The following is a 21,736-nucleotide window of genomic DNA, read 5'->3' on the forward strand; positions in this document are numbered from 1 at the left end:
AGGCCCCAGGGCACATGGGCTCTGTAGTTGTGGCGCGTGGGCTCCTGAGCACATGGGCTCTGTAGTTTGCGGCACGCGGGCTCTCTCACTGAGGCATGCGAGCTCAGTAGTTGTGGCACGAGGGCTTAGTCACCCCGTGGTATGTGGGATCTTAGTTCCCTGACCAGGGATGGGACCCGCGTTCCCTGCATTGTAAGGCGGCTTCTTTACCACTGGACCACCAGGGAAGTCCCAAGGACGTTCTTAAGTGAAACTGACGTTTTATTTTTACTGCGAGTATGTGGTAGTAAAGAATACAATGATATTAGCATGGTTTGATGCCACTGCTAAGGCACCATTGCTTTGGCACCATCAGTGCAAATGGCAAATAGATAACAGTCATAATACTGTGAAAGTAGTTTTGTCCTGAGAGTATTTCGGGCACCCTCAGGGTTCCACGGACCACACTTTGAGAACCTCCACCTGGTGTACCATTTTCATTTTGCAAATGCAGAAACTGGGGACTGGAGAGGAAACAACTAACTCCAGCCTTCAGCATTTTATCGCCACTTGTCACAGGTTGGGTTTCCCAGGAAGCAGACTCCAAGATGGAATTCCTTGTTCAGGAAAGTCTAACATGGGGGTCCTTACCTGTGGATTCTGGCTTCCCCGAGGTCACATATTTTCTCGTTCCAGGTCCCCCGCCTGCCAGTCACTTTCCCTCTCTATTTTGCCTTTGCCCCGTGCACAATGCCCTTGATAATGAGACTGAAAATAAAAAGCTCTGTGTTCACCAGGCAGGCCTCTGATTCAAGGCTTTGCCTAAGAATATTCTGCCTTCAAAATCGACAGGCTAGGGCTTCCCTGGTGGCACAGTGGTTGAGAGTCCGCCTGCCGATGCAGGGGACACGGGTTCATGCCCCGGTCTGGGAAGATCCCACGTGCCACGGAGCGGCTGGGCCCGTGAGCCATGGCCGCTGAGCCTGCGTGTCCGGAGCCTGTGCTCCGCAACGGGAGAGGCCACAACAGTAAGAGGCCCGCGTACCGCAAAAAAAAAAAAAAAAAACCGACAGGCTCTAACTTGTGAACGGGTCCATAGACACAGAGGCTTAAGGATTTCATTTGACCCCACTTCAAAGCCATCTCCTGCTTTCCAAGGTGTCCCTGGGTTCCCTGGGACCTGGATAAATATTCTATTTGCTTGCACAAAAACCTCAGAGAATGACTCCTAAGATACTCCCAGAAGGTCGGATCCACCTGACACTTTCTGCATCTCACTATAGTCCCCTGCATTGAGTTCAAACTCCTGCTCCCTTCTCAAGGCCCTCCATCACACTCTAACCTCTAATACACACATTCTGCTCCAAAGAAACTGTGCCCTCTGCTCTCCCCACACCACACTGTGGTCACTCAGGCCCCTGCCATGATGCACACTGCTGCCCCACCCAGACCCCATCCCTATTTCCCAATGACCTTTTCAAAGCAGGCTCAGTCCAGATCACCTCCTCCAAAAAGCTCCACCTGTCATCTGGACTCTTCCTGTTCAAATTATGTGCACCATACGACGTGGGACTTCATTATACACCATCTTGAAAGTTCACCTTTGTTTCTTGTGTGATAGGCGACTCAAAGCAACTCACAGAGCTGTTATCATGTTCCAAGGGCTGAGCTGAACAGGAGGGGCAAAGATGAACCAAGCAACGCTTCTGTCCTAAAGGGGCTGGTGGTGAACCCACACACACACCACAGTCATGCTCCCGAGCAGGCTGTCACTCTCTTCAGAAGAGGCCACCCCTCCAACGCCTGGCCTGAGAGGCAGTGTGGACAGTGAATGCCTCACCTTGGGAGCCCAGTCCATCTAGGGTGCACCCGCTGTCCTTCCACCTGCCAGCCTCAAACTACTCACTGTCCAGCAGGCATTATACAGGTCTGGACACCAAAAGGCAGCCACCTCCTCTACCTATGGATAAACTCACAGCTGAACACGAAGATAGATAATAAATATACTATGGGCCAGGCACTACGCTGAGAGCATTAAATGTATTAGGACTCTTAATCTTCTTAATTCTCCAAACTAGGTAAATCTATTATCCTCATCTTATACATAAGGAGACTGAGCCTTGGGAGGTATCAACTAGCCCAAGACCACACAACCAATAAACAGGAGAGCCAAGAGCCGACCCACTCACGTGGTCTTATTCCAGAGACTCAGCTCTCAATAATAATTATTATCATACTTAAATAGCAGCTAATGTTTCTAAACATCATATATGTGAGCACTGTGCCAAGTGTACTATGTGGATTAGTTCATTAATTCCCCCAGAACCCTATGAGATAGGGTTACTAACCCATTTTACAGATGAGAAATTGAGTCTTAGAGAGGTTACCTGGCTCAAGGTCTCAGCTATCCAGAAATCAGATGCTGGCATAGCTGCCTCTTTTAGCCAACTCACCAGTAACCCAAGGGTCATGACCAGTGGCTGGGTCTGAATTGGTTTCCGGCCTTGTCCACATGCACCTTCTGTGTTCATAGGAAATGACCACCTTGCTCTGATGACAGTCAATGTCTGTGGCTGGTGGGCCACCTGGCTACACAGCCCCAGATAGAGCCAAAGGATGGTTGTCCACAAAGTCCTGTACTATAGCCTGAATGTCTGTCTGTGTCCTCCCAAAATGCATATGTGGAAAACCAATGCCCAGTGTGAAGGTATTAGGAGTGTATCTGGAATGTGGTGAGTTCATGAGGGTGGAACCCTCATGAATGGGATTAGTGCCCTTATAAAAGAGGCTCCAGAGAGCTCCCTTGCCCCCTCCACCATGTGAGGACACAAGGAAAAGGCTGCAGCCTGGAAGATGCTGCACCTGACCATGCTCACCTGACCATGTTCCACTCTGATCTCAGACTTTCAGCCTCCAGAACTGTGAGAAATAGATGTCTGTTGTTTATGGACCACCCAGTCTGTGATATTCTGTTAAAGCAGCCCAAACAGACTAAGATACCCTGGCTGGGAATTTGCAGGCTGCCCTACACATCCCAGGCCCGTAGGCTCAGCAAGACCTCAGGGCCAGACACTAAGGCATCAGACTTCAGTCATGCAAACCTAGACTTCAAGTTCCTTCCTAGACAGAAGTGCTGTTCTGAGAGGCTGGGAGACCTTGGGACAATCCCTTCCTTCCCTGGCCCCTGTTGCTCTGTCACTGAAATGAGGATTAAGTGAGAATGTCCACAAAGGGCTTGTCCTCTCTAGAAGCTCAGCCAACAGTGCTATAATTATTTTAAATTGATGTTATCGGCTAAGTGCCAGGTTACCTGGAAAATTCCTTCAGTATCCTCTGGGGTCCAGGGAACTGACATCAGGGAGGACCTGGATGGATCCAGTCCCTTCCACCCAACACTCGGCCCTTCCACGCTGCCCTCTTCTTCACCGCCTGCAACCTCAGACTGAATTTCCATCTCGAAAGAAAGCTCTCAGCCTCAGCCTGCCCCTCCCCTTCGTCTCTGGGGTGGGCTCTGAAGATCTCATCTGGACAGAATCAATTTGCTAAGTGCAGGCAGAGACTAATGCTCTGTTACAATTTTTCTACGTACCTCATTTATCCTAATGGAAATATCCTAAATTTTAAATATCCTAATACGATATTTTTTTAAATTTATTTATTTATTTATTTGGCTGCATTGGGTCTTTGTTGCTGTGTGTGGGCTTTCTCTAGTTGCAGTGAGTGGGGGCTACTCTTTGTTGCTGTGTGCGGACTTTCTCTAGTTGTAGTGAGTGGGGGCTACTCTTTGTTGCAGTGTGCGGGCTTCTCATTATGGTGGCTTCTCCTGTTGCAGAGCACGGGCTCTAGGCACGCGGGCTCAGTAGTTGTGGCTCGCGGGCTCTAGAGCACAGGCTCAGTAGTTGTGGCCCACAGGCTTAGGTTCTCCACTGCATGTGGGATTTTCCTGGAGCAGGACTTGAACCTGTGTCCCCTGCATTGACAGGTGGATTCTTAACCACTGTGCCACCAAGGAAGTCCCCTAATACGATATTTTAAAAGTTAATATTGTAATATGTATCTCAATTAGCTTAGCGCAGCCCCTCTCAAGCAGAGGCTGCAGGCTCCATGCCGAGGGACAGGGCCCTGCGGACATCATAGGAGGTGGGCCAGGGCCAGAAGGAAGCCCAGATCTGGCATGAAGTGTTGAGGAGAGCTGCTCGAGAACTTTCACACTTAGAAGACCCCTGGGCTTCATTACGTTAACAACGTGGCCTCAAGGTCCTTCCATCCATAGAAGAAATGCATTTCTCAGCAAATTATTCTACAGCCAGTATTTCTCGAAATTGCATTATAATATCAGAAATGTTGTGAACAGGACAGAGAACAGAGCGATGCGTACTTGGGGTCCATGGTGGGTTCTGAGTGAGTTTCTGGTTTTGCATTAGGGAGATGGGAAAGGGAGCAGATTGCTTTGAGGGGGGAGGGGCATGAGGGTGTTTTTTGCCTCTTTAAATGCACACACATATTATTGGCTTTTCTTTTCCACCATCACTTTACTCTAAGCAAAGCCTCATTACTTAAAAAAAAAAAAAAAAAAAAGCTGGAGCATCCTAACAATAGTCCATAATTACTTTGCAAATGGTTCTGTGGAGTAATTATGCCATTAGTCCAAGTGCCTTCTACATCAAAGATTTCTCTCTCTCTGCAGTGCCTTATCTATTTGGGTTAGGGAATGAGAAGAAGCTCCCAGGAGCCTGAGTGATGGGGACCCAGGCTGTGGGCACGGGGATTTAGAGATGCCCATCTTAGCACGTCTATTGTCAAACCAACAATTCCTACAAATGACACCTCCCCGCGGGAAGGCAGGATGCTAAGGCAGAGTTCCCAAGGAAAAGAGATTAACCATCAGCCTTTGGAGAAAGCGTATTCGGGCAGCTGCCTCAAAGGATTTCTGGCCACACTAGATAGAGAAGGGAACCTCACAGCCGTCTTTGGCTTTACTCACCAGTTTGTTACGACAGGCTGTGGCCATGTGAAGGTCGCCCGTCCTGCAGTTAATAGATCCAAGTAGGAAAACTTTCTGTGGTTCCCATACATCCTAAGGAGAGAGGAAAAAAAGCATAGACCGCATTTAGTTGAGGACCTGCTCCATGTCCGCTGCTGTACTTGGCATTTCACTCCTAGTATCTAGTAATTCACACTATATTTATTGCTTCTATTCTACAGATGAGGAACTGAAGCTCAAAAAGATCACCAATGCCCAGCCTTCTCCAATGTTTCTATCCCAGTATCCTAAGCGAAGTGGCTTTTATCCTCAAGGTCACTCCCATAGTCAGAAATGGCTGCAGGAGCTCCAGCCATCACATCCATATCTCAGACAGAAAGAAAGAGAATGTGGGGTGGGGTAGAAGGCAAAAGGGCACTTCAAGGAGATTTTCCAAATCCCCACCCGATGGCTTCTGCTTCAATCTCATTGGTCATCCCATTGCAAAGGAGATTGAGAAAAAGAGTTTTTAGCCAAGCAAGAACTACCTTTAAAAATATAGGGCTCTGTTACTAAGAAAGCAGAAGAGATTGGGACAATGGGTAGGTAAGCCACAATCACTATTCTGCTTTACACACTTTATTTTGTTTAAACACTCACAGTAATCCTGCAAGGTGGATGGTGTTACACCCATTCTGTCAATTAGGCTCAAAATGTGTAAATCCCTTGCCCAGCACAGAGCAGTTAGTAAGTGGGCCTGACCCAAAGCAGGGTTCAACCACAGTGCCCACTGCCCATCACTGCAACTCCCTGGCAGAGGCCTGACAACAAAGGGCAGGGCAGCAAGTGGGACAAAGCAGGGCTATACAGTGATGGGAAACGAATGCACACTGGTGGCGAGGCATCTCACCGTGTGCACCGGTGCAGGTTCCTGTGGGGAAAGAGGGGACAGCACGGAGCTGGTGAGACACATGGAGAAGGGCAGGTGCTACACACCTTCTGTGCAGCCTACAGTCCTGGGAGCCCCACAGGAGCCACCTCCAGGAAGGGAAAGGCTACAAGGGTCTGTCTGTTTCATTGCTCTATCCCTAGTTCTCAGTAGAATCGTTAGATCAGTGAATGAATGAATAAACAAATGATTAAATTAAGAAGATACTTTGCAGCCTACTGCCTTCTTCCGGTTTAGATGGATTTCAGAAAAAAAGCTATTCTGAAACAGACATTCCAGACTCAGATTCTGGTTGCCTCAGAGCACAGACCACACGTGTTGTGATAAACTGTAGAGGCACACAGCAGATCCACCCCCTCTGAACAACCGGTGATGCTTTTTGTAATTTTGGTAGCTATTTAAAACTGCATCGTGCAATACATAATTTTTTATTGATCTGTAATTATAAATGTATCTGATCAATTAAATAAGATGATGAATCCATTCGCAGGCTTCTAAGGCATGTGATTCATTTTGATTGATTGATGATTGATTGATTTTGGTTGGTTGCCCTCCCAGATTTGGGTAGGTAGGTAGGAGGTACCCAAATGTCAGTAGAGAAGACCCCCTGAGTCTCCCAAAATCCTTGACCCTGGCGCCAAATATTCTACTTCATTACACCCTCCAACCTCTACCGTTTTTTAGGAAGTTGCCAATTAAAGATTCACCTGGCACAGTCTGGGAAGGCTAACCCTTGAGTTTTCTGACATCCCCACCAAAGAGGAAGAATTCCTCAGATCTCCAGGGTCCTTTCCATCTCGTGAAAAGCCAGGGGCTCTCAAGCACTGAGGGACTGGGTGTTTCTGACAGGGGCAGGAGGGGCGACCTCGGAGCCTGCAGCTCTCAAAGTAAAGCAACCTAAATGGTGAGCGACACCTAGGACAGAGGGTGCCTAAGGGCACTAGGCAGGAGAGCAGCAATGCTTCCCTTTTTCCTCATCAATTACACCTTGACCTCGGGCTCAAATCCCAGGGTTAAACAACGCATCTGAATCAGCTCATTCATATTCAGATTTCTGTTACTCACCACCCCAGAGATTCTGATTCAGTGGGTCTGAAGGGTCCCCAATGTACATTTTTAACAAGGAGGTGGTGACTCTATTGCAAATGAGAAAAACTGCCTTACTCTCCGGGCTACTCCTTGTGACTTGTTAACTTTTCAACCTTTCCACTACCTCTAAGAGTTCAAGGCCATTCAGAAAACATTTACTTATAGGAAGGCAGTGACATAGACACAGTCTGAGATTTACAGGCAGACGGAGGTAGGAGGCGGCATCACGGGCCCCCAGGACCCCAGCCCTAGAAGGAGAGGCAGGCCTGGAGCAAGTACCCCGTGAGCACGGAGGAGGTGGCAGCCGCACCCTGCTGCCGAAGAGGGAAGTGCAGCTCCAGCGGGAAGAAGCAGGGGTGGCTTCACAGGAGACAGAATTTGAACTTGTGCCCGAAGGGTGCAGAGTTTTAAAATCAAGGGCAGGCGGGATGGGTCCTGGGGGAATCCCGCAGTGGCTGCTCTTGTGTGGAGTTGAAATCTACTTCTCTAAGTAAGTCCTTCTGACAGGTCCCAGCTCTACCCAGTTTTTCTCCTGCTGCAGCAAGAGCTCTGCATCTCCACCCCAGGGCCACGCAGTCCGGCTTCCCTGCTCTACTCGAGGCTGGGAGCACAGCTGGAGAAACCCTCCCAGCTCCACGGACTGGGGCCCTCGGGGCTGCACCCCCTGCTGGCTCTTGATCAGCTCCCTTTCCCCTTGGTAGCTGCTCAGCCTCCTGTCCTCTCTGCAACATCCCTACATCCATCGCAGCCCCACCCGTAACTCCATATAGAAAGTGGGACGGCCACTTGGGCAAGAGGGAACACCGGGGATTCACCTTCCAGCCTCGTTCCCCCCTGCTTGTCCCCCAGCGCCGGTACCCACAGCTTCACAGCTGGACTCTGACTTCCAGTGGCGTCCGCAGGGCTAGGGAAGGCCTGGCTTATGATGGACATGGCAAACCAATAGGATTTGGTGAACTTCAATCTGAAAGAAGCCTCCGTCACCACCCCCACCCCCACCCCCAAACCCACCTACCCTATCTGCACTCTCACCTGATCCCACTCAACGCCATTTCCAGGGAAAACACAGTCCATTCCACATGGAAAATCCCTCCCTTCTGCCCTTGCCTCCCCAGCTCCCCCTCGTCCCCATGACCTGTCCCTGTGGATTTGCCTAAACCAGCAGCTGCCCTCACCTCCCGTCTCCCGGAAAGAGGTGAGCTGCCTCCTTGGTAAAGCTCATCCCCACCGCAGGCTCCCTGTCTCCGGCTTTCCACCGTCTTATCCACCCTCCCTCCACACCGCTGCTTCTCAAAGTGTGGTCTGAGAACCGCCACACCTGAATCGGCGGGGATGCTTGTTAACCATGCAGATCCCAGGCCACCCACTCGATCTACTGAACTAAACTCTCTGCAGCTGAGGCCCAGGAGTCTGGATTTTAACAAGCATCCTGGTAATATTTTTTCAAATCATAAACATCCCCCCCCCATGACTCCCACACACATACACTTCCCATCCTCCTAGGGACAGCAGGGTAAATACCAGCTATCGCAGCCTCATCACTGCCTCGCGGCCACATCCCCCGGCAGCCATTAGAATCTGCGGTACTGAGCCCTGAGCGACCAGAGGGCTGCCAGCTTCCTAAACCCACACTGTTTGTCGTACCCCTGTGTCTTCATCCCTCCTTTCCCCTCTCCAGAGCATTTTTCCCACCCACTCCCATACTCCAACTCGAAACTCCTGAGTCCCCTCCCCAAACATGCTAAGCCCCCATGCTTCCCACTTCAGTGAATGGCATCCACCCAGTTGCTCAAGCCTCAAACCTAAAAGTCCTGTTTGGTTCCTCCCCGGCCCTACAGCCCAGTCTCAGGAAGCCATTTGGTCCTACCCTCGCGATGCAGCCCAAATCCACGCAACCTGGACCACGCCCACCATTGCTCAGCTGGCCTGCGCTCGGCACATTCTACCCCACGACCTCCTCTTGACCAGTTCATCCCCATCTCTGGCAAATAGCATCTCAGAGAGGCGTTCTCCAACCTCTTGTCCCAAAAGAACTATGTAAAATGAAATCACTTCCTCTTTCTGCACGGGAAATAGCACTCCCTGAAGTTGTAAGAAATACCTGTGTTTACTTGTCCATCTTCCAGCTCTTTCACTATAAGGTAAATAACATGAGGGCAGGGACCCACTTCAGGCAAGTCACCTCTCAGCCCAGCATCCCCTAAGTGCCCTACCATAGACACCCAGTAAATATTCATTGAATGTGAAATGAACTCTTTAAAGTCTTTACAAAAGTTAACTTAATCCACACAGGACCCCCATTACTGTTCCTTTTATTATAGAGGAAGAAACCAAAGTAAGGTGAATTGCAGAGACAGCACAGCAAGTGAAGGACATTGCTGGGATTCGAACCCAGGACAGCCAGAAGTCAGAGCCCAAGCTTCCTTAATCAAACTGCCTCTTCTCAAGGCCAGGACCTGGGGCTTAGGACAGTGTCCAGTCTACTCTACAGATGGTATCAGCTAGCTATGGCTGCATAACAAAATGCTCCACAGCGTATTAGCTTAAAACAACATTTATCATCTCAGTTTCTGTGAGTTAAGAATCCAGGCTGGTTCCTCTGGCTCTGGGTCCCTCAGAAGACTGTAGCCAAGCTGCCAGCTGGAAGGAATTTGCTTCCAAGCTCACTCCCATGGTTACTGGCAGAATTCTGTTCCTTAAAGGCTGTTGGGTGGAGGGCCTCAGTTTCTCCCTGGCTATTAGCCCAGAGGCCACCTGCAGGTCCTTGTCACATGAGCCCCACCGTGGCACAAGTCACAACATGGCAGCTGGCTTCACTGGAGCAAGTGAGAAGGACCAGAGAGGGTGAGAGTGAGGCAGAAATCACAGTCTTTTTGTAACTAGATTAGACTGCTTGGGCTGCCAAAACAAATACCACAGACTTGGGGGAGACAACAGAAATGGACTGTCTCACAGTTCTGGAGGCTGGAAGGCCAATTTCAAGGTGTTGGCAGGGATGGTGTCTTCTGAGAGCAATGGGGGAGACTCTGTTCCATGCCTGTCCCCCAGCTTCTGGTGGTTTGCTGGTGATTTTTGGTATCCCTCAGCTCAGGGATACATCATCCTTCTCTTTGCCTTCCCCTTGGCATTCTCCCTGTGTGTGTGTCTGTCTCTGTGTCCATATTTCCCCTTTTTATAAGGACTCCAGTCACACTGGACTAGAGCTCACTTGACTGACCTCATCTTAACTTGACTGCACGTGCAAAGACCCTGTTTCCAAATGCAATCATATTCAGCAGTACTGGGGGCTAAGACATAATCTTTTGGGGGGAGGACACGATTCAGTAACCTAATCTTAGATGTGACATCCCATCGTTTTTCCAGAGCCTCTTGATTAGAAGTGAGTCTCCAGGTCCAACCCACACCCGAGGGAGGGGATTATACACGAGCCTGGATGTCAGGAAGTAACCATCATTAGAGCCATTTTAGAAGCTGTCTCCCCTACATGTATCCATAAAAATTACTTGAATAAGTAATCTAGTATCTATCATAGTTGTCCTGCCATTGTTTATACATTTATTTCTCCCCCCACCCCGGGCTGTGGGCTTCCTGGAAGCAGGGACCATGTCAGATTCACCACTAGAACATTCCTGGCACCTAAAACTGGACCTGCCACATGACAAGATAGGTGCCCAGTCAATATTTATTGAATAAATGAATATATAAGTAAATGAATGAGAAACAGATAATGTTTCTCTCTGTCCAAGGGAGCAATTACTTCTAAACTCTATATTAGGAGAGCATCACAATAGGACATTGCCTTTATGTGTCTGGGATTAAATGGATTCTACTCCAGCCAGCCCAATCTTAACTACTGATCAGGAAACTAAACACTTGTTTATTTAAGGGGGAAAAGGCAGCACTGGCTGCATACAAAGAATTTGTGAGACAAGTCAGATGTCTGATGAGTAATTTTCTCTGCCATTTTGATAAGACCCACGAGGTACATCTGTTTCATTCACTTTGATCAGAACTAAAAACAACCTCAAACATACTGCCTAATGCAGCATCTACCTGACAGGTGTGTAGGGAGTGATTATATTGTCTCTTTCCATCCCCGGAAGCTATTAATGAGAGCCAACATGACTGGCAGCCTAAGACACGAATTCTGGAAGGGGTGGGGAAAAGAGCCAATCAGAGCAAACAGACTCCACAGAGAAGCTATGGGGTGGAGAGCACAGAGCCCACATGGAGCTCTTGATAGGATGAGAAATGAGGGTCAAAGCCAGAGCCTTCACTGGAACCTTGTCCAAACCACAGGCCAGGTTCTCAGAACAGGAATCAGGCAATTGGGTCTGCTCTTGACACTCACAGGAAATCTGGCGGATCAATTTTAGAGAGCCGATGTGTCAAAATAAAATACTCATCGACAGAGCATGCGTGGGAAGCGGTGTCTGTATTATTCTGGAAAGAAGTGGACCGGGACTCAGGAGGTATGTGTTGGAACCCTGTCCCTGTCCCTCGCTAGCTCTGTGATCTGGAGAGACCTTCCTGAGCCTCAGTCTCTCTGGCTGTAAAATGGGGATAACAGTCCTCAGAACACACTTGGTCATCTGCTTCCTGTTACAGGACTCAAGCTTAGCGTTGGTTTGGGAAGTAGCTCGACAATGATTTCTAAAAACTAATTTTTTGGCTGAATGACTAGGGAGAAATCAGTGTGTCTGTTCTGCAGAGCTGTGTCACGAACCGTTGCTTCTGTGGCTTCTTGAGCTATGTCCTCTTGTCGTGTGTGTGTGTGTGTGTGTGTGTGTGTGTGTGTGCGCATGTGAGTGTGTGTATGTGTGTATGCCTGTGTGCATGTATATGTGTATGTGCACACTCACACCTGCACATATGCATGGATGTGCTCAGTTCCTGGGCCTCCAGCGATTTCTTGTGCTGTCAGACTTTGACAAAATCCTAATAAAAGCAGGGTGATTGCTAATCAACTTCTAGGGGCTCCACTCAGTCCACTGGATGGAAAATCATCTATATTCATCCACCACCCTTGAGGGATATAGTGCGAGGCTTAGAAGCACAGACTCTTTCCAAACGGCCTGAGTTCTAATCTCTGCTCTGCCCCTCTCCTCGTGTGACCTTGGGCAAGTTACTTATCTGCTGTGCCTTTGTTTCCACATCTGCAAACTAGAGATAGTCATGGAGTTGTCATAAGGATTAAATGAATCAGGCTTTAGTGCAGAGTCACAGCCCGCAGGAGGCCTCCTGGTCCTAACACGGCCATGTTCTGCTTTGCTTGGATGACTCTGGGAGGTGGAACATTGTCAGTCCTTTCAACATGCCTTCCAGGGCGAGCAAATTCATCCAGCACCCAGTGCACAATCAATGCAAGCTTGGCAGATGAAAACGAATTCATGAGTAAATGCAAAGACTCATACTTGCTGTCATAGAGTCCACTGAGAAAGAAAAACCAGTCTGTGTGTTCAATCTTTTAAAGGACACGTGCCATCTAAGAGTATTTGGTATGGTGGAAACTACTGGAAATCAATCCCTTCTATCTTTTGCTGGGGCTTTGGATGTTCTCATGCCGAGCAGGACTGAACATCGTATGGGGAGAAGGGAAAAGGGGTGTCCTGGGCAGCCCCCCAGAAACCCAACCACAAGCCAGCTTCCCCATCACGGCCAAGACATGGCTACTCTCAACGGGACACCGCCGGCCCCGAAGCCCTGGGGCAGCCATTCGCTTCTGGCCACTCCCAACACAAAACTCTCTGAAAATGTCTCCTCTCTCATCTTGTCAAAATCCCCCTCCTGCATGACTGAGAAGCTGTCGGTGTGATCTACAACCCCCAGGCAGGCCTGGAAAATGAGCTAAATTGCCTGAGTCACTAGCAATGATAGAATCATTCTACAGGAAATTGGAAATCAATTCTTGTCATCACTGTACAGAACTCCTTTATCAAGAGTTCCAGCTCACCCTGTAATGCAACCATGAAGGACTTGAAGGCCAATATGGTAACAACAGGAAGAGAAAGGGCCGTGTGTGTGTGTGTGTGTGTGTGTGTGTGTGTGTGTGTGTGTGTGTGTTTATGTGTGTATGTGTGTTTATCCAAAAACACATCGACGTCCAAAGACAGTGCCAAACCGCTCAGGCTGGCGGAAGACCTCGGCATCCGGCATATGGAGATATTGCATCCTAGGAAGCTGAGAACTAAGTTGTGCATCCGCTATGGAGTTTAATTGAAAATGAGATGCTCTTCCTGGAACCTGGTGCATGCCCTCCTCAGCAGAGCACCTCTGCCTGCGCTGGGCTAGTGCACAACGAAGAACAGTAATAGCCATGGTCCCCCCTTCACAGAGCACGTGGACATCCTCGAGGAATCTTCAGGTATGTTGTCCCAACCGACATCACAAAGAGTTTTGGTTTGCTTTTGATTTTCCATGGGCTTGGCTTGCATGGTTGGATTGTTTTGTATCTTGAGAAGCAGCAAGGCCATAAAAGTTATCCAAAAGATCTGTGTTCAAGTCCTGACTCTTTTACTTACATATACTCACATAGAGAGTATTAGAAAAAATGCTGAATTTCTCCGAATCCCACTTTTCTACATTGTCCATAAAATATAGAAAGTAGCACACATAGAGTTGTGATGAATGAAGTAAATAAGTTTGTACATGGAGAAATGCCATGTAAATTTACAATGATACATAATGATGAGTTATAATATTGGTGTAGGCATTTACACATTAGGTCACTGGGCAAACTGAGCCCCAAAGATGTAGAATGACTTGCCTAAAACTCGTTCATGTGAAAATAAGAGTAATCACTGGGACTTCTCTGGTGGTGCAGCGGTTAAGACTCCAAACTCCCGGTGCAGGGCACCTGGATTCGATCCCTGGTCAGGGAACTAGATCCCACATGCATGTCGCAACTAAGAGTTCTCATGCCACAACTAAGGAGGCAGCGAGCTGCAACTAAGGAGCCTGCTGGCCACAACTAAGGAACACACTGCCACAACAAAGAAGCAGGCGAGCCACAACTAAGGATGCTGTGAGCTGCAACTAAGACCTGGCACAACCTAAATAAATAAATAAATATTTTTTTTAAAAAAAGAGTAATCACCAAGATTTATGCTAGACTGTAAAACATTTGCTTGTTCATTATGGATTTTGGAATAAGGATGTAATAGGGAGGATCATTCTCCTCCTTCTCATAAGGAAGACATTTGGAGAGCATCAGGGAAGAGTTCACAGACTGAGGATCAGGGACCTTGGTCCTTTTCTCCACTGGACTCACTCTTGCTTTAGAGACCTCTGGGACCCCAAACCTCACCCTTCTTAGTGGTTCTAATAAGCTCCCCCATAAGAATCATCATCCTAGAGAATTCTGAATATCATAGGCTCACACTATCAAATTCCCCTCAATGATCACTGACAGGAGAACATAGATTGGAAGAGGGGCAGCGGATGGCTGCTCCCATACCTATGCTTATCACAGGCACCCTCCCATGGCTTGGCTCAAGTGCCCATCTCCCCCAGGAAGCCTCCCTGATTGCACCAACCCTCAATGAGCTCTTGAAATCATTGCCTTGTCTATCCCATTATTTGCACCTATTTCTTCTTTTTTCTTTCTTTCAATGTGTAAATCTTGCCTCCCAATCTGACTGCAAGTCCCTACAGGAAGGAGGCCACACCTCTATCCTTGAGTGTCCAAGTGCTATGCTATGGATTAGGGCCACCAGGAGATGCCTAAGAAATCTTTGATGAAGAGGAAGAGGATGAAGGATTTTCATTCCTCACTGGATGCAAATAGTTGTAGGTCTAGTGGAGAGGCCAGGGCTGAAAATCACAAATTTCGCAGACTTCACGGCATGATTTTAGTACACCACATAGGTTCTCACCCCAAAAGCTGCGACCACATGGTTCTGCGTGATACCTGGGTCTTAGCAACTCAGCTGGCAGAAAAAGAGAAGAACCAAACCAACCAGCTGCAGACCAAATGGCCCTGGGAGGGTTAACCAGGGTCTATCTAGTAGATGAAGTCTGGACTGTGGTGAACTAAAATGTGGTTCATGGGAGTTCCCTGGCAGTCCAGTGGTTAGGAGTAGGCGCTCTCACTGCTGGGGCCTGGGTTCAATCCCTGGTCAGGGAACTACGATCCCACAAGCTGCGTGGTACAGCCAAAAAAATTTTTTGAATAAATAAGTAAATAGAATGTGGATCAGGAGCACGTGGAGAGTCAAGGGAATGCATTCAGGGGGCAGGGTGTTGCTGAGGAAGGTCAGGCAGCAAGTGATACCCAAAGTCAGGAGGAAGCATCTTCCCTGTCCTGGGCATCAGGTCACAGCCCAAGGACCATGTACATGAGGGAAGCCCAAGGGAGTCAATGTAATAAAGAATCTGACTCCATTTTGGACGTTTGACTGCTGCCAGCTTCCAAATCCCACCACTCTCCTTCCCCACCTGCCCCACAGCTAGGCAAGATGATGGGAAAGCCAAGGCATAGGTAGGAAGATCAAACCACATGTGCACGGGAACACTCACTTTGGCCCCACCCCCTGGCCACCTACTGTGGACTGAATTGTTTTGTCCCCCCAAAATTCACCTGCTAAAGCCCCACCCCCCAAAGTGATGGTATTGGGAGATGGGGCCTTAGGGAGGTGATTAGGTCATGAGGGTGGAGCCCTCAGGAATTAGATTAATGCACTTATAAAAGGGATCCCAGAGAGCTCCCTTGCCCCTTCTGCCATGCGAGGACACAGTGAAAAGATCACCATCTATGAACCAGGAAGCAGGTTCTCTCCAGACACTGAATCTGCCAGCACCTTGATCTTGGACTTCCCAGCCTCCAAAACCTTGAGAACAAATTTCTGTTGTTGAAGCCACCCAGACTATGGTATTCTGTTATGGCTGCCCAAGCTCACTAAGACACCACCATAAAACCCCAAGCCAGGGAGATCCTTTCCCTGTGTTCTCATGCCATTGTCAGAGCAGCCTGGGGCCCTAGCCTCCTCTCTCCAGAAAGCCTCATTATGTGAATAATAAATCCTTTCCTATTCTCTTAGTGCATCTGTGGCATCATGAGCCTCGATATCTGAGCCACATTTTTTAGGAGGAGGGGTTGATCCCACCTTGGTGGGGTAACTGTAACAGCCAGCAAGCCTCAGGGAGGATTTCCAAACCCCAACAGTCAAACAAGCTGGGGCTTGGGGCTTGGAGCAGGGAAACTGGAATTCAACTCAGTGGTTCTAATTGGGCTGACATAGAGCAGAGATGAGGAAAGACTAAACTTGAGAAACCCTGGGTTCCCACAAGACCAATGCCACAGCCCACCCTCTGGTGCTGACTCGGGCAACTGCAGGGCTGAGCCTGCAAGTAGAGGCACGCACACTGCTACCCAGGAAGGACAAAGGAAAGCAAGGGCTGACTTGGCACAGCGTGTTAATGTAAAGAAATTCTCACTCTAAGGAAAACATTGGCTCTGCCCCAGCCATGCCCACCAGTAACCTTTGGAGCAAAGCATTCAAGGTGTAAGCTGAGAAGAAACTATAGATTGGCTCCTTCTAACTACTCCCAGGCCTGTGTTTCTTGCCTTCCTTTATTTTAGAGGTGAGAAAGCGGAAATATTCCATCTTTAGTCTCCTTTTCGGCTAGCGATGACACTGACGTAGTTTTGGACAAGGAGCTATAGAAAGAAATTTTCTAAGGAAACCAGTTCCCCCAAGTTAAAAAGATGACGCCCAACAAGGAAAAATCCCTTTGTCTCTTCCTACTTCCTTCTGCCTGGAATGCAGGTGCAAAGCAGCGAAGCGCAGCAGCCACACTGTGACCATGAGGGTGGAGGAGACATGCTAAGGATGATGGGACAGAAAGATAGAAGGGCCTGAATCAGCCCTGAACTGCTCTCCTGTGAGCTTCTGATTATGTGGGGAAAATAAACTGTTGCTTGGTTAAGGCACTATAGTTGATTTTCTCCTACGCACAGGCAAACTGTGGGTAAAACAACTGGCACATCAGCAAAGCTAGAGGAGGTACCCATTGGTGGCTGATCAAGAGCATTTACTTTAGTGTCAGATCCGACAGACCTGAATCAGTGTCCCATCTCTGACTTCCTATAAGCTAGGTGAACTTGGGCAAGTTACTTAATCTCTCCAACCTTTAGTCTCTTCATCTGAAGAATGAATATGATAATAGTACCCACTTCAAAGAGTGACTTAAATGCAAACTTCAATGCAAAGCACTTAGCCCAGGGCCTGGCACAGAGTGAGTCCTCAGCAAATGCGGGTTATTTTTCAGTTAAACTGGTTCTTTCCACAAGGTCAATGCTCCATTTTCCTTGAAGGAACAATTATGAATAAGCTAATTATACCTTTTTTCTTTCTTTTACTTTTCAACCACTTAAGGGCATTTATGCTGCCATGATATTCATGTTCGGAGGCCAGTGGGTCACATAAATGAGTCTCTAGAGGCTCACTCAGAGAGACACTGGAGTTGTCGACTGTTGCCCCTTCCCTGACATGAAGAGTGGAGACAGGTCTTTAGAAGGGCTTTGAGTGTGTCCCAACAGGAGTGTCAGGATCGAGCCCCTGTGTTCTTAGGGACAGTGGACTGGGCCAGTTTTCCAATTAGGAAGCAGAGAGGGAAATCTAGGGGGCAGAATATCAAAGAACCCCTTCCCTGACCCCTCTGTATGAAATCTTTCTAACAGATGATGGAAGCTTTCCTTCCATAATGAGCACTGATTCTCCAATGCAAATCCACTGGGGACAGAGGACACACGAACCTCAATTCTCTTTAAAGTATGGATGACTGTCATTGGGGTCTTTCTGGAAAGCAGGGTTTCAGTGCATTGAGGTCTTTGCAGAAATCAGTGGAGGAAGTGAGAAAACTCAAGTGCAGAAAGAGGGGGTCATGGCCCAGTGACGTACTTTACAACGTTCACAGTTTTGCCAGAAGTCACTCTTCCCTGTTGGCCCAATAACAATCCCCGAGTAACGTGTTCTGTCCATGTAGGGTTTTCCAGGCCTTAAACTCACCCCTTCCTCTCCTTCCAGAGATCCCTAGCCATTGGGAGCCAAAATAGCCGCTGGACTCATGCCGGGGAAGTGCCCAGTCACCACCAAAACATAGGGCACAGTGAAACTCCCACCTCCCCCCTCAGGACCATCACAGTAAGGCTTGTCCAGGGATGTGCTGTGACCTGCAGACCCTGCATCCAATGCTGCCCACAACCGGCTGAGTGATGAGGTCCGCTGAGGCCAGCTGGCTCCATCAGGCAGTCAGGGCTGGAGCAGAAAGGGCTTGCCGAGAACTTGGGGACTCAATAAACCTCAGCCAATGGATTCCAAGTTCTGACCCATGAGACAAGCCTCTCCCCTCCCGTGGAAAAGGAGTAAAAACACAGGAAAAGCAGAAATCCTCTCTCTCAAGCAGGAATGGGGGGGGTGCGCACACACACACACACACACACACACACACACATTTAAACACAACCTCATTTGATCTTCTCAACAGGACTGTGAAACAGTCTGGGCAAATATTATTATCTCAATTAATAGGTGATCAAATTGAGACTCAGCAAGTTTAAACAACTCGGCCAAACCCAATCCCACCAATAAACGCAGGCCCAGGCTCTGGGGCCGACCACTCTCTGCCTTTCTGCGTAATTGCCCTAAATAACTCCCATATGCTCCACAGGGAGGATCGAGAGGCCACCTTTCCCCTCAACGGCAGCGAGGAGGTTTTAAATTTTTGTTTTTTGAAAGTGCAGAGATGTTTTCAATAGTTCCTGCCTCGGTAAGCCTTCTCCTCTGGATGAAAAAGAATCCGGTTGGCGAGCCTGCCCTACAGATGGCCGCAGCTAAATGCCTAACAGCTTGGGTCCTGCATCTGATTGCAAGCGATGAAGAAAAACAAAGGAGGTCTTAAACCGTGGCAAGGCCTGCCTGGCTTCGGCACATTCTTTTGCGGCGATATTCAAGATGTGTGCGATGGCCGCCTTTCAATAATTTTTAGTGTGTTATTCTCTCGAATCTTTGAAGTTTCTCTTATGGAGAAAACATTTTCTTTCTTGGCTTTTTAAAAATGCAAAATATGGGAGCCTTACGATCTTAACTCTCACAGCTCATAAAGACTCGCCCAGAAGCGGTAGCCAGGCCCGTAAGGCCTATTTCCTGTTCTCCAGGAGAAATAAAATCCCCTCTCCATGTGACCCAGCTACCACGGCCTCTTTGTCACAGGGAGAAGGAAACGCTTGCTGTCTACTGGAGCCTCCAGGCCTCTCTTGGAGACCAGAAAGGGGCTGAGGATGAAGCCACTTTCCAGGAGGCAATGAAGTCTAGATTCATCTGAGAATCAAGGCGACGCACAGAATTCCTCTTAACGTGTCTCCCTAATTCCTCCTTTCCTTGAAATACTGCCTTGCACCCAATTACACCAACAATCTTTTTTAAATACCATTTCTGACCCCGTACTCCCTTTTCAGGAAACTTCTGAGGCTCTCTACGGCCCATTATGTCAACACAAAACTCTGACCCCAGGCCTGAGCATCCTGCTACGTGTTACCCACAGTGTCAGCTCTGCAAGGGTCCCTTCTCACCCAGCCTCTGCCCCTTTGCCTAAGCAGTCTCTGCCATCTGTTATCTGCTCTGTTACTGAATCCCCAGCCCAGCTTGTCCCTGGGCCTTCAAGGGTTTCCTCCACCACTGTGTTTATCCAGATGATGCCTTTGGCCTGGGAGTCAGGCAAACCTGAGTTCAAATCCTCTGCCACTTAAAGACAGGTCATACCTTCTGGACAAGTTTATGAGAGTTAAAACCGGTAGGATGATACAGGTATGCCTTCATGCCTGGCACAGAAGAGGCATTTTACCACATCTGGGGGAAGACGCCCAAACAATTCCATCCATCCACGTGGAGAGAGGCATGGAAGTGTTGTATGACATTTGTTGGCTCTTCTTTATCGTAAAGATGCTTCAGTGCATGTAATGTATGTAATTTTAAGGTTCACCAGCAACGCTTTCCTCCAAGCAGCCTGTCCTAACTCACCTGACATTTGTCTACACCCCCTTCCTTTCTTCCTAATGAGACTACCAACTTGGGGGTTGCGTATGCTTGCTAACCAGTCCTTCCCTAGGTAAGTCTTCACTCCTTTGCTTTGTGCTAATAATCCCTGCCCTACATCAGGGCAGTTCGGCATCAGAGCGCACGGGACTGAGGCCACACTGATCAAGGAGAGAAAGAGGAATGTTAGGGTGTGAGGAGGGGGCACTAGCGTGGGCCCCAGGTTCAGGAACCTCATCACAAAGGCTGGTCCCAGGGGTGGAGCAGCGCAGGAGCTAGGATCCAAAAGATCATGATGAAGTCTAGCCTGTCCCCAGTGGGCACATGCCATCTGGCAGGCTGGTAGGGCCCATGGAAAATCCCCACCTGGGAAAATAAGTAAATGAATGAGAAAGAAATGGACTGCCAAAGTCTGGATCTTCCAGATCAGAGTAGCCACTTTCTACTTCTAAGCAACACGGAGATGTGTCCAACCCACCAGATATTACTCAGGTACCTGAAAATGTGAAGCCAAGTTCCTTCAACGACCTTCTCCCTAAGAATGTATGTCTGGAGGTGGGCTCACAGGGGATAGTGGGGTCTTGGGAGGGCTACAGGGTGGAAGGAAGAGCCACTAAGGGCACCTTGAGGAGAAGCCAGGAAGCCAGAGGGTTAAGACACATGTCCCTGCCCCACCAGAAGCCAGCAGTCCATGTGATCAGCTCTAAGGGGTACAGTGAGCTCAGATTCCACGGGTGAGGCAGGTGCTGGCTTCCAGAGGATATATAATGTAGTTAGGAGGTTAAACAGGGAGCTGATATTCAAAAAACCATGCAGAATTGGAATAACACATACAGCAGCCTAATTCCAGGCCACTCAGTTAGCAGAGAAGGTGCCTTCAGTTCACTGTGTAGACCAAGCTAGCAGATGGCAGTAGTGGTAGGGGTTTTTTTAACGCTTTCTCTGGTAACAGAATATATCCTACTTTCAAAGACACCCACAGACAAGACAGATCCCATCTTCAGAAGTAGTTATAAGTCTCAGATCTGTATAATTAGACTCCCGGATCCCCCTCACTGCAGTGATTGGTTGGTGAAGGGTCACATGACCAGAGCTGAACCAATGGGAGTCATCCCTGGAACTCTGGCTGGAGTTGTGGCTGGCGGGCTGTGCTTTCTTTTCACTGGGATTCCCCAGCTTTAAGGACAATGTGGATCTACAGCTGTTGAAGGCCGTCCTTGCCAGCACATGGGGAGAGCCTGCCTGAGAATGAAACTCGTCCAGAGAAAAAGAAGCAGGAAATGGAAAAGAGACAGACTCCCAATGATTAATAGTTTAAAACCCTGGATCCAAATGTACCTGAAGACCATATTCTTCTCCCTTGAACACATCTTCCCTGGGACACAGCCAGTAACTCTCTTTTTTCTTCTAAGTCAGGTTTCTGTTACTTGTAACTAAAATCATTCTGACTTATACACCTGGCTCATTGGCTCAGGGCCAGGCTGATTCATTCTTCAGGTGTCTGGTCTTCACTCCTGGATGCTAAGCAAGATTGAGGCAGGCAAAAGCGGGACTGGGGAGCTCATGGCACCCCTGAGGTTACCCGCCTTGGCACAATGAAAAGGACCCAGAATTTGGCATCAGGCCGACTGTATTCAAATCTCTATCCTTCCATTTACAAGCCGTGTGACCCAGGTTGGTTATTTAATCACTCTAGGCCTTCATTTTCCCAACTAAAAAATG

Source organism: Stenella coeruleoalba (assembly GCF_951394435.1).
Source record: "Stenella coeruleoalba genome assembly, chromosome: 15".
Taxonomy (NCBI): domain Eukaryota; kingdom Metazoa; phylum Chordata; class Mammalia; order Artiodactyla; family Delphinidae; genus Stenella; species Stenella coeruleoalba.